Here is a 13599-nt window from a genome sequence, read left to right as displayed (position 1 = left end):
TCAACCTTGATTGTTCTCCATCTTTTCTGTCTTCTGTTTTGTAAAATTAAATAATTTATACCTCGATATGCTTCATGAAAAATGCAGGAGGTATTAAACCTTAACAAGGTAGACCTCTTACTGTCTTCATTTATTTTTTGAGCATCTGCTCTTTGAAAGGCTCTATGCTAGTTCTGGTGCAGCTAAGATCAAGACCTCCCCTATGCCCATACAACTTTAGAAACAAGGAGCTGCAGTCACATAAGCAAGATCTTGAGATAGCCTTTAGGAATGACAGGAAAGTAAAAAGACTATCCAGGAAGAAATCTCTACCTGGGGTAATGTACTGATTTGTTAGGCTTTCCACAACAAAACCCCACAAAATGAGTGGCTGAAACAATGGAATTTTATTGTCTCAGAGTTCTAGAGGCTGCAAGTCCAAGATCAGGGCTGGTTAACCCTGAGGCCTCTCCCCTTGGCTGCCAGGTGGCAACCCTCTTCACTTGGCATTCCTTTTGAGTACATATATCCCTGGTGCCTCCTTTTGTGTCCCATTCTCTTCTTATAGTCACACGGGTTATGGCCCATCCTAATGACTTCATTTTAACTCAACCATCCCTTTAAAGACCTTATTTCTAACTACAGTTGCATTCTGAAGTACTCTGAGTTATGCTTTCAATATGCATTTGTGGAAGGGACACAATTTGACCCCTAACAGACAGAAATCTAAGGTGTCTCTGCTCTTATCTCAATGCAGGAGATTCCAGGGCACAGACTGGTATTCTACACACATCGTCTCTGGGGAGTTTCTGAGATGTAAGGGTGAATTCCCTTGAGGTGCTTAGGGAAGAAGGACATTCCTCCCTTTACACCTTTTGAATTTTTGTGGTTAGACTACTAGTAAACTTGAGACAAGACAGGTTAACAGGAGAAAAAGAGACAAATTGCAATTCACGTGCACAAGAAGTGTCATAGAAATGGGACCTAAAAAGTGGGCAAAGCAGGCAGCTTCTTTTTTGTAGATAACAAAACAATTTGTGAGGAATCGACAGGACAAATCAACTTAGGTTTTAGGTACTCAACTAGTAAGGAATCTAAACAGAATCTGTACCCAGGGTAGTAAATGAAAGACTTAACAAGGTTTGTGTATACAGGCTTCTCTGCTTGAACTGCCTACTTCTGGTTAGAAGGGTTTCCTTCTGACTCCAGATGCAGGCAGTACATCCTTCATATGAGATGCATTTCCTGCTCTCAGGGAGGCAGAAATCGGGGGGTGGCAGCATGTCCCTCCTCTGTTGGCTGTTTCTTAAGTAACTTGAATTCAAAATAATCAATACGCCACTGTGGTATATTTCGGGGCAGAGTGCCCTAAGCCTTGACAGGTCCCTCCTCTGAAACTTGCCTGCAAGTCTCACATGGTAAAAGCTGATCTGGTCACTGTGGAGAGAGAGAATGGATTAGTGGAGTCCTCCATTTCATGGCAGCAGTTGCATCATTCTGAGAACAGGTCAGTTCATTTGAAGAGTGGTATCTCATTTCAATAGGTTGTGATGCAGGTGGGCTCCCAAAGATAGGTCTAGGGTGGATGCGGTATCAGGTAGTTATTAATAAGAGGCATTTCTATGGAAACAAAAGAAAAGTGGATGTTAATGATTGGAGCTGGTTATAAACCAGTTTCTGAGCCCAGGGGGTAGTCAAGAAGTTTTCTAGGTGTCAGGATCGAAGCAACTATTGCAGTTTGAAATGTCTCTATCACAGCAATATCTCTGGGTGATCAGGTTAACTTTCTGAGTGGCTCGTACAGCAACAGGCATGAAGTCTATTTGAACATAAGTTGTTGTGACAATTTCTCTGATCTTTGCATCAAGTCATCTAGCTTCACGATGCAGGACTTCAAGAAAATGGCAGTTAGTTCTCGGTGATTCAAGTCAAAAGAATGGGAGAGTGAGCAGATCAAGATGGCAGAGGTATAATACTTGCAGCTTACCGTCTTCCCACAGACACATCAAAAGGATGGGAGAAATTGGATATTTTAGTAAGAAAGTTGCAGCTAGATATGGGTGGACACTAGAAAAATTCAGGATCCAACCGAGTTTGCAGGTAAATAATAAAACTTCAAGGAAACGTAATACATCTAGAACTAGAACCTAATACCCACACATATGTAGTACACTTTCTATTGAACCAATTTTTTCTATCACCTCCCTCATTTCTACCGAAGACAGGGAAACTAAGACCTAATTTGTTTGCAAAGGAAGTCTAAATTCAATAAACTCGGCCTGATTATTTATCAAAGTACAGTAATAATAACAATTTGCCAATAGGCGCTTTTAAATCTGCTTCGCTGGAACGGTTCATAAGGAGTCTCCAGAAGGAAATTTTAATAGCCTCTTGAGGCTAGGAAGTGGAGAAGGCGATGGTACACCACTCCAGGGCTCTTGCCTGGAGAATCCCATAGACGGAGGAGCCTAGTAGGCTGCAGTCCATGGGGTCGGGAAGAGCTGGACACGACTTAGCAACTTCACTTTCACTTTTCACTTTCACTCATTGGAGAAGGAAATGGCAACCCACTCCAGTGTTCTTGCCTGGAGAATCCCAGGGACAGGGGAACCTGGTGGGCTGCCGTTTATTGTCGCACAGAGTCAGACACGACTGAACTGACTTAGCAGCCGAGGCTAAGAAGAAGCCATAGCAAAGACTTGTTGTCAAACCTAGAGATCTGGATGAATTCCTCTCTTCCTGAAGTCCCCAAAACATACTAAAATACCTGTGCCTGCCAGAAGTGATCTTCCTTACTCACCTGGTAAGGCTGATGGGAATTCTATCAGCAAGGTCGCAGGCTGTTTTTCCAAAGGGATTTTATGGCTCCCTATGGTTAACCTTAGTTTGCTCAAGTTATCTGGTCATATCCAAGGCTACCTGTGTCTGTCAAACATGACATTCCAGTCAAAGTCTCGGTAGTGTAATCAATGTTTCCACTTGTGTCCCGCTATAAGAATAGATTCTCACTGAACTTTTGAAAAATAACAATTTTCCTAAGAAAATAAGAACAGTGAGAGTTTCTAATTTCTGGAGTGATATGGTAGGGAGAGAAAAATTAATGTTTCAATTCTAATGACAAAGGTGCAATTTATCAAATTTCTGTGTTAAAAAAATTCCTTATATCTAGAAAATGAAAGATTTTTAAAAGACAGTACTTTTTCAAAAAAATCAGGAAAATTATCATATTTGTAACTCAAGTGGAGAGTGAAAAAGTTGGCTTAAAGCTCAACATTCAGAAAACGAAGATCGTGGCATCTGGTCCCACCACTTCATGGGAAATAGAAGGGGAAACAGTGGAAACAGTGTCAGACTTTATTTTGGGGGGCTCCAAAATCACTGCAGATGGTGCTGCAGCCATGAAATTAAAAGACGCTTACTCCTTGGAAGAAAAGTTATGACCAAGCTAGATACCATATTGAAAAGCAGAGACATTACTACAAAGGTTCATCTAGTCAAGGCTATGGTTTTTCCTGTGGTCATGTACAGATGTGAGAGTTGGACTGTGAAGAAGGCTGAGCACCGAAAAATTGATGCTTTTGAACTGTGGTGTTGGAGAAGACTCTTGAGAGTCCCTTGGACTGCAAGGAGATCCAACCAGTCCATTCTGAAGGAGATCAGCCCTGGGATTTCTTTGGAAGGAATGATGCTAAAGCTGAAACTCCAGTATTTTGGCCACCTCATGTGAAGAATTGACTCATTGGAAAAGACTCTGATGCTGGGAGGGATTGGGGACAAGAGGAGAAGGGGACGACAGAGGATGAGATGGCTGGATGGCATCACTGACTCGATGGACGTGAGTCTGGGTGAACTCCAGGAGTTGGTGATGGACAGGGAGGCCTGGCGTGCTGCGATTCATGGGGTTGCAAAGAGTCGGACATGACTGAGCGACTGATCTGATCTGATCTCATCTGAAGCCGCATATTCCTAATTCTCATATTGCCAAAGTCCAGTTTTTGTACTGTTTATGTCAATCCTCCCTGAAGTTTGTGGCTCATAGGGACAATGATAATTTCAATAAGCCTGCAAGGTTTTGGTTAAAGCTTGTATAATTTGCCCAGGGAAATCTGTGCCTGTATCACACTTGATAAACCAAGCAGAGAACACATTTTCTCACACTTTCTTTGCCACCGTAAGGGAATCAGCAAGGGAAGGCTTCAACTCATCCAGAAAATAAAGGAATGATTAGAATATTTTGATGACTCATCAGTTCTGTTCATTTTCTCGGTCATGTCTGACTCTTTGCAACTCCATGGACTGCAGCACGCCAGGCTTCCCTGTGCATCACCTATTCCCAGAGCTTGCTCAAACTCATGTCCATTGAGTAGGTGATGCCAACCATTCATCCTCTGTCATCCCCTTCTCTTCATGCCTTCAATCTTTCCCAGCATCTGTGTCTTTTCCAATGAGTCAGTTCTTCACATCAGGTCGCCAAAATACTGGAGCTTCAGCCTCAGCATCAGTCCTTCCAATGAATATGCAGGAGTGATATGCTTTAGAATTGACTGGTTAGATCTCTTTGCAGTCCAAGGAACTCTCAGGAATCTTGCCCAGGAGGAACAAGATGGCAAGAGGAGTTGGTGGATGTGGACTATATCTCTCTCCACGGATATATCAGGAATACATCTTCAGACACAGAAGTGCATGCAGAATACCAGCTGAGAGTGGACAGGAGTACATGACCAGCAGAAAAGAATGTATAGACCCACGCAAAACACAAGGTCAAGCCCTGAGCCTTTACAGTGAGTCCACTGGCTCCAAGATCCTAGACTATCAGAGAACTAACCCTAAGATATCAAATACTGAGAACTGACACAAAGTAAACCACGGGAATACAAAACCCGGCATCCCCAAACCACTGATAGCACCCTCTGCAGGACGCCTCATCTAAACCACAAAGAAAACAAAAATACAAACCCGATCATCTGTAGACAGAATGACCACCTTACTCAGCCTTGCCCATCAGAGGAAAAAGTAAACAAACAAACAAAAACTCAGCACAAATCTCACCCTATAAGAAGCTTACACAAACCACTGGACCAACCATAGAGGGCAGAAACATAAAGCAAGAAAAAATTCAACCTTGAAGCCTGGGAAAAGGAGACCTCAAACATGGTAATTAAAATAATAATAATAATGAAAAAGAAAAGAAATACAACACAAATGAAGGAACAAACCAGAAACACAGAAGTCCAAATCAATGAAGAGCCAACAGGCAAACTACCTGAAAATGAATTCATTGCTAAAGAGAATGCAGTGATACTGATACTTTGGAAACTGTCTGGCAAATTCTTTTAAGTTAAATATAGTCTTATCATATGATCTAGCAAATCAACGTTAAACTATTTACTCAAAAGAGCCAAAACCTTAAGCCCATCCAAAAACCTTCAACCAAAATTTAATAGCAGAATAAGTTATAGCTGCAAAAAACCGAAATCACCAAAGATGACCTTCAGTAGACGAGTGGATGAACAAACTATGGTAAGCTACATGGAATGCTATTCAGTCCTGGAAGAAAACATTTCAAACCATAACAAGTTATAGAGAAAATTCAATGTATATTGATTAGCAGAAGGAGTCAGTATAAAAAGCCTACATACTGTATGAGTCCATCAGTGTTACAGTATGGAAAATTCAAATCTTTAGAAAGAGTAAAACATTGAGTAGTTGTCAGGGGTTCCAAGTGAGGTTTTGAGGGATGAAGAGATGGAGCATGGGAGATCCATAGGGCATTCACACTCCTCTGCATGACACCATGTTGGCTGAGTTGATCCTATCATGCATCTGTCAAACACTAAGGAACTGTAAAACACAAAAAGTAAAATGTATTATAAACAATGGACAATAGTTAATAATAACATATTGACATTAGTTGATCAACTGTAAAAAATGAACTTGTATCCATTGATCCAATACAAGATGTTAATAATAGAAGATACCAAGTAGAGGAAGAGAGTGGCTTTATGGGACCTCTCTATTCTATCTGCTGAATTTTCTCCAATCCTAAATCTGTTCTTTTAAAAAAAAATACAGAGGGGCAACAAACTCATAAACACATGTAAAGAGGAGCTACATCGCTCATCATGAGAGAAATGCACATCAAAATTACAATGAGGTGGCGCCTCATACAGGTCAGAATGGCCATCATCAAAAATTGTACAAGCAGTAAAGGCTGAGGACAGTTTAGAGAAAATGTGGGAATGGAAATTGATATAGTCACTATGGAGAACAGTGGGGAGATTCCTTTAAAACTCGAATTAAATCTACCATATGACCCAGCAATAGAAATACTGGGCATATACACTGAGAAAAGAATAATTGAAAAGACACCTGTATTCAGTGTTCATTGCAGTACTGCTTACAATAGACAGGACATGGAAGCAAAGCAGACTTCAACTGACCAATGACTGGATAACGAAGTTGTGGTAGCCGCATACAATGGAATATTAGCCATAAAAAGGAATTACTTTAAGTCACTTGTAGCGAGGTGGATGCACCTAGAGCCTGTTTACAGAGTGAAGTAAGTTAGAAACAGAAAAGTAACATACATTAATGCATATACATGTAAAGGAGGAATGGTACTCACGAACCTATTTGAAATGCAGGAATAGTGACACAGATGTGGAGAATGGACCTGTGGACACAGCAAGGGAAGGTGTGTGTAGGACAAATTGAGAGCGTGCCACTGACAAATATCGAGTCCTATGTGTACAAAAGATAGCTGGTGGGAAATTGCTATATAGTACATGGAGCTCAGCCTAGTGCTGTGTGACAGCCTAGAGGGGTGAGATGAGGGGGTGGGAGGAAGTCTCATCAGGCAGGAGGAATATGTATACGTAGCGCTGATTCATCCTGTTGTATAGCAGAAACAACACACCATTATAAACCAAGGATCTGTCGATTAAAACAACTTTTTAAAAGTCTACTAATTTAAAAACTAGAAAAAAATATGGATAAGAACACATAGCCAGTACAGAGTTACATGTACCAATGCAAAATGAATAAAAGTCAGCAATAATGAAAAACAAAATATCACAGTAAGAATTTGATCCTCGAATTAAAATTCTTAGGAAACAGGCACAGAAAACATTGACACATATAACTAACTTCAGAAATCTGGAATAAAATGATCAACACAGCAAAATCAAGAGACTCGTCTGGAAGAATTGACAATACTCAAGCCATGTAATAGAAAACACACCATAAACGAAAGCAACGATATGAAAAATGCAGTTACAAAGAAATCTTAGAAAAATGTATGCAGTCTACATGAAGGCAACAAGAAGAATTTCCTGAGCGTCTTAAGAAAAGGAAGTCTCAAACAGAACTGTATGTTTGTGAATTCCTGAGGACATATTTTAAGACTGTCGATTTTCCTTAAATTCTTTACAGATTGAGTACCACATCCAGAGTAGCTGAGACCACAGTCATGCGTGGGTGGCTGTTTCCTGTACCCAGAACAAACCATGGAAAACTTATGCAAGGAATAAAGACAACTACTAACAAAAGCAAGAACACAAAACTAAATAATCCCTGAGGAACAATAAGTCTCCATTGAACTTGACCCTGTGAGTGCCCAGGTCAGGGAGTACTCTGAGGCTGACACAAGTGTGCAGGCCCCAAAGGAAACAAACAACAGGATCAGCTGGAAAAGGCTTTAAACTGGAGCAGTTGATTCTTCCACTGGGCCTTGGGACCATGAACCTCTACTGGTTCACTGAAGGAACCTGAGGAAGCATCTCAGAGCCCCATGCCAGGATTATGGGGCACCAAAGTTTGGGATGGTCATGGCAGTATGGCCCAGAGGTCATACAATAACCAGCACAAACTTTGTCAGTGGATGACAACTGGCCCTTGTAAATGATGAGCTTAAGAGACTGTCACCACGTGCACTAAAAGAGAAAAGCTCGTATCACCGTAACTGTACAAAAGGACAGAAATTCATCGCAGAACTTTCAAGCAATGCCCCTGCAGTCGACTAAGAGCCCACAGTGAGAACCGTCAGGCTAAGGAGCCCCTTCACTTTCTCTGCTGGGATTGTGTGGGGCATGGTTGGGGACAAGGGTGGTTTTATACCAGAAAGGGAAGGGTTTCCAGACTCTGCCTGCAGTCAATATGAAGATCCTGAGTGAGATGTGAGGGGTTCCACACCACAGAAGGCATTCACCCATCCTTCCCTCTCGCTTATCTTACCTGCAGCAGCCATTTCCAGGAAGCCTTAGGCAGAAGCGTCCAGATGAGATGCCAGCACACTTCTCACCAGACGTCTGGGGATTTGACATCTTCCAGGTGAGGCCTTACCCTCAGGTCTGCAGATGGGACATAACACAGCATTATGGTCAGGGGAAGACAGGGATAGAGGACAGAGAGGATCACTCAGCACACAAGGTGCCCCAGAGTGCCCTCACTGTCTGTCTCAGCAGCTCCAGGAAGGCTGTCAGGCTCGGGCTCCCAAATTCTTCCTGCTTGGTTTACTAAGAGAAGTGAGAGGCAAGGAGTGAGGCCAGTTGACTGAGATCAGCAGGGACGTCCCAGGACCCACTATGTGTCGAAGAAGGAACCACATTCCCCCTCTTGCAGGAAACTTCCCCAGAACCCCGCCCACCCAGGCCCCGCCCCTGGTGACTTCCTGGAGCCCAGATGGGCATGATAGGAAGTGAAGGCCGCCTATCCAAACTGGGGTGCGATGCCATCTTTGAGAGGGCTGCTATCTTTGAGAGCTGCTGTAGTTGTGACCAGAGGGAGGAGTCTGAGGTCTCACCAGGGGTCCAAGTCGGAGGTGACATGAGTTACAAGTGCACTGGATAGTTACAAAGATATGCCCTGGCACTCCCAACACCTTTTCCACCCGAAAACAGGGGATTTCCCAGCCCCCCGGCAACCCCGCACCTGCTCTACGCTGGGAGGCTCAGACCTGGCTCTTAGGTCCAATGTCCATCGGCTACGCATGTGGGTTCTCGGGACATAACCTGGGCATTATCTTCATGAAGTGTAACCGTGCCCCCGGCGAGGAGGTCTGGGAATTCCTCAGTGTGTTGGAGGTCTGTACTGGGAGGAGGCACTGTATCTTTGGGGAGCTCAGAAAGCTCATCACCAAAGATCTGGTGCAGAAGAAGTACCTGAAGTACCGACAGGTGCCCAATGGCAATCCTCCACACTACGAGTTAGTGTGGGGCCCGAGCGTTTGTTTGAAACCAGTAAGATGAAGGTGTTGGAGGTGCTGGCGAAGATCCACGATACCGTCCGGACTTCCTTCCCAGACCTCTATGAGGAGGCTCTGAGAGATGAGGCGGAGAGAGCAGGGCTGAGAGGCCTGGCCAGGGCTCCAACAATGGCTGAAGCCAGTGCCCCTTCCAGGGCCAAGTCCTGCAGCTCCTCCCACATCTAGGGAGGGAGGCCCCTACACTTTCTTCCCTTTTGTGTTGGAACAGAGCTGTCAAGATCCTAAACAGTAGAGAGTAGTAGGGTGGAGGGAACAAAACATGTATGTTCTTTACTGTTTTATGTAGTAAGGGAGTTTAAGTGCAACTCATTTTTAAAAATATATATCATTTTTCCTTTATGCATAAGAGAAATGTCTAGTGAAGGTTGATTAAATTAGATTAAGGAGATGAGGGAGGAGTTTAGTATTTTCAAATGTTAATTACTTTTCATAAGGTTTATTTTGCTTCAGAATACAAATGTATTAATCGTATAAATCACATTGTTTGCTGTTTTAAAGTTTTGAAAGCCACAGGTTGGGTATATGTAAAACACATTGAACATACTGAATATGTTGTTCACCATCTAAACAAGGTAAGATGACACTGGAACAGAATTTTCTCAAAGGGTAGTCAAGCTCCTAGATAGTGCAGGTTAGTAGGGGTCGAGCAAACCAGGTTTAGATCTCTATTTTCTTCCTGATGTAAACTAGTAACTTCTGCATATTATTCACTTCATTTTTATGGAATATTTTTACTTCTACCACATTCCTTTTCTTCAGAATATTGATTTGGTTATGATATTCCAGTTTTATTTATTGCTGTTTTAGGATTTTAAAGTTACAGTTTTGGTAGATGTAAAAGAAACCTGACATGCCTCTTGAGAAATGTGTATGCAGGTCAGGAAGCAACAGTTAGAACTGGACATGGAACAACTGACTGTTTCCAAATAGGAAAAGGAGTACATCAAGGCTGTATATTGTCACCCTGCTTATTTTCTTATTAACTTATATGCAGAGTACATCATGAGAAAGGCTGGGCTGGAAGAAGCACAAGCTGGAATCAAGATTGCCGGGAGAAATATCAATAACCTCAGATATGCAGATGACACCACCCTGATGGCAGAAAGTGAAGAGGAACTAAAAAGCCTCTTGCTGAAGGTGAAAGAGGAGACTGAAAAAGTTGGCTTAAAACTCAACATTCAGAAAACGAAGATAATGGCATCTGGTCCCATCATTTCATGGGAAATAGATGGGGAAACAGTGTCAGACTTTATTTTTCTGGGCTCCAAAATTACTGCAGATGGTGACTGCAGCCATGAATTAAAGGACGCTTACTCCTTGGAAGAAAAGTTATGACCAACCTAGATACCATATTGAAAAGCAGAGACATTACTTTGCCAACAAAGGTCCATCTAGTCAAGACTATGGTTTTTCCACTGGTCATGTATGGATGTGAGTGTTGGACTGTGAGGAAAGCAGAGCACTGAAGAATTGATGAAGAAATTAAGAGAAAAAAATTGAACACAAATACCTCTCATGAACACAGAAGCAAAATCCCCAACAAAATATAAGGAAAGAAACCTAACAATCCATAGAAGGAATTACATACTATATCTAAGTAGGATGCATTTCAGATGTGCAACATTTGAAAATCAGCAACCTTAAGTCATAATAACAATAGTCTAAGGAAGATAATCACAAGATCAGATCAACAGATGAAGGGAAAAAAATCATCTGATAAAATCCAACACCCATTCATCATAAAAATTCTCAGCAAACTAGATACAGACAGGCATTTCCTCAGCTTCATATACAACATCTAAAAAGAAATACAGGTAAAACATCATATTCTATAGTGAGAAGACAGATGCTGTCACACTAAGGTGAGGAACAAGGCGAGGATATCCCTTCTCACCATGCCTATTCAACACTGTACTGAAAGTTGTAGCCAATGCAATGAGATAAGGGAAGGAAGCAAAAGATATAGATATTTGGAAGGGAAAAATGGAATTATAATCATCAACAACAAGAAAACTCCTGGCATTAATAAGCCAGGAGTGTATGTTAATAAGGTTAATATATTATCAATATATAACTACTATATAATTAGTATATTAATAAGGTTAATGCATAATAGTCAATTCTTTTCCAATAAAGAAATGGAACTTGCAATTAAAAACCTAACACCATTTACATTAGCACCAAAATATATTAGAAGTAATTCTTTAAAAAATATGTATAAGATTTACATGAGTAAAACTCATAAACTGCACTGAAAATAATTAAAGAAGATCTATATAAATAGACACGCCATGTTCATAGATAGGGAGATGCTATATTGTTGAGACGTCACTTATTGCCAACATAACCTAGATACTTAATGCAATTCTGTTTAAAATTCCAGCAAGATAGCTTGTAGATAGCAGCCAACAATTTAAATTTTATGTCAAAAATGAAATGATCCATAATACCCACTGAAGTCAATATCAAAGGTCAAAGTTAGAGAATTGATATTACTGGATTTCAAAACTTACTTTAAAGCTACAATACTCAAGACTGTATGCTATTAACAGAATAATAGACAGATCAATGGCACAGAACAGAAAATCTAGAAACAGACATCCCAAACACTAAACCGACCTTTAACAAAGGCACAAAGGCAATTCAATGGAAAAGGACAGTCTTTTAAACTTACAGCCTTGGGATAACTAGACATCCTTATCTAAGAAAAATGAATCCACATACAAACTCTAAGCCTTTCAAAATAATTAACTCAAAGGGAATCACAGACCTAAATCAAAACCACACAATTTAAAAAAAATTTCAGGGACATCCCTGGCAGTCCAGTGTTTAAGAATCAACACTTCCACTGCTGGTAGAAGAGTTTTGATCGCTGGTCAGGGACTCGGATTGTACATGCCATATGCAATAGGCAAGAAAATCTATAAGATAACACGGGGGCAAAACATGACTTTGGTAATGAGATTTTAGGCACAACACCAAAAGCACAGTCCATGAAAGAAAATAATAAGCTGAACCTTGTTAATATTAAAAACTTCTATCTGCAAAATATACTAATAAGAGAATAAGAAAGAAAAGCCACAAAAGGGTAGTTATAAATCTATTTGCAGGGCAAGAATGGAGACACAGACGTAGAGAACGGGCATGTGGACACATCGGGGGAAGCAGACAGTGAGACGAATTGAGAGAGTGGCGTGGACAAATATTCACTACCGTGTGGACAACAGGCATGAGGGGGAAGTTGCTGGGTGACACAAGGAATCAGCTCAGTGACGACCTAGAGGGGTGAGGTCGGGGGTGGGAGGGAGGTTCATGAGGGAAGAGATATATGTATATAGCTGCTTCATACAAGAGAACCTGACACACCATTTACTTATCTTCTAATTAAAAATAATTGTTTAAAAATCTATGAATTTAAAAACTAGAAAAAAAGTCTGGAGAAGTACATATAGCCACTAGAGTTATATACAACAATGCCAAATGAATAAAAGTCAGAAGTAATGAAAAGCAAAAGATCACAGTAACAATTTGATTCTTAAATTAAAAATCTTAGAAAACAGGACAGGAAATATTCAAACATGTAAGAGACTTCAAAAATCTGGAATAAAAAAAAAGATCATGGCAGCAAAATCATCTAGTTGGTCTGGAAGTATCAAGAATTACTTACACCAAGTAACAGAAAATACACCATAAACAGAAGCAACCATAGAAAAAAAATTTACCTACAAAGAAACTTTAGAAAAATGTATACAGTCTTCATGGAGGCAACATGAAGAATTTCCTGAGAGTCTCAGGACAAAGAAGGCTCAAACAGAATAGTATGTTATGTATACTCATGAGGAACAGATATTGTAAGACTGTCAATTTTCTGTAACTCCTTTACAGATTTAGTACCACAGTCAGAGTAGCTGAGACCACAATGAAACAGGGTCTGCTGCTTTTTGTACCCAGAAATAACCATGGAAATCTTATGGAAGGAATGAAGAAAACTATTAACAAAAGTGAAAACATAAAATTAAATAATCCCTGATGGACAGTAAGTCTCCACTGAACTTGACCCTATGTGTGCCCAGTGGGGAGTACTTAAGAGACTGGCACAGATGTGCAGGCTGCAAGGGAAGCAGACAACAGGATCAGCTGCAAAAGGCTTTAAACTTGAGCCCTGGATTCTTCCACTCTGCCCTGGGATCATGAATCTCCACTGCTTCACTGAAGGAATCTGAGGCAGCATCTCCGAGGCCCCATGCCAGGACCATGGGGCACCAAAGTTTGGCTTGGATGTGGCAGTACGGCCCAGATCATGAAATAACCAGCACAAAGTTTGTTGTGTGTGTGCTTAGCCACTCAGTTGTGTCTGA

At 41.1% G+C, this 13599-nt stretch overlaps 2 long non-coding RNA genes across 2 annotated transcripts in view; both read right to left on the bottom strand.

Moving 5' to 3' along the window:
• The window catches only part of LOC132344802 (uncharacterized), a 282704-nt gene that overhangs the window by 116762 nt on the left and 152343 nt on the right, over positions 1 to 13599 (bottom strand). The gene's annotated exons all lie outside the window — the stretch shown is intronic.
• On the bottom strand, positions 364 to 5842 carry LOC132344803 (uncharacterized). The gene is made up of 2 exons (XR_009493782.1): positions 5619 to 5842; positions 364 to 1599 (listed from the first exon to the last, which is right to left on the bottom strand). It is a non-coding gene; the product is annotated as an uncharacterized lncRNA (long non-coding RNA).

The sequence above is a fragment of the Bos taurus genome, unplaced genomic scaffold (assembly GCF_002263795.3).
Source record: "Bos taurus isolate L1 Dominette 01449 registration number 42190680 breed Hereford unplaced genomic scaffold, ARS-UCD2.0 ScbfJmS_892_Leftover_ScbfJmS_927, whole genome shotgun sequence".
Classification (NCBI taxonomy): Eukaryota; Metazoa; Chordata; class Mammalia; order Artiodactyla; family Bovidae; genus Bos; species Bos taurus.
Note: the sequence above shows the minus strand (reverse complement) of the source record. Positions and strands in the feature narration are given on the sequence as shown.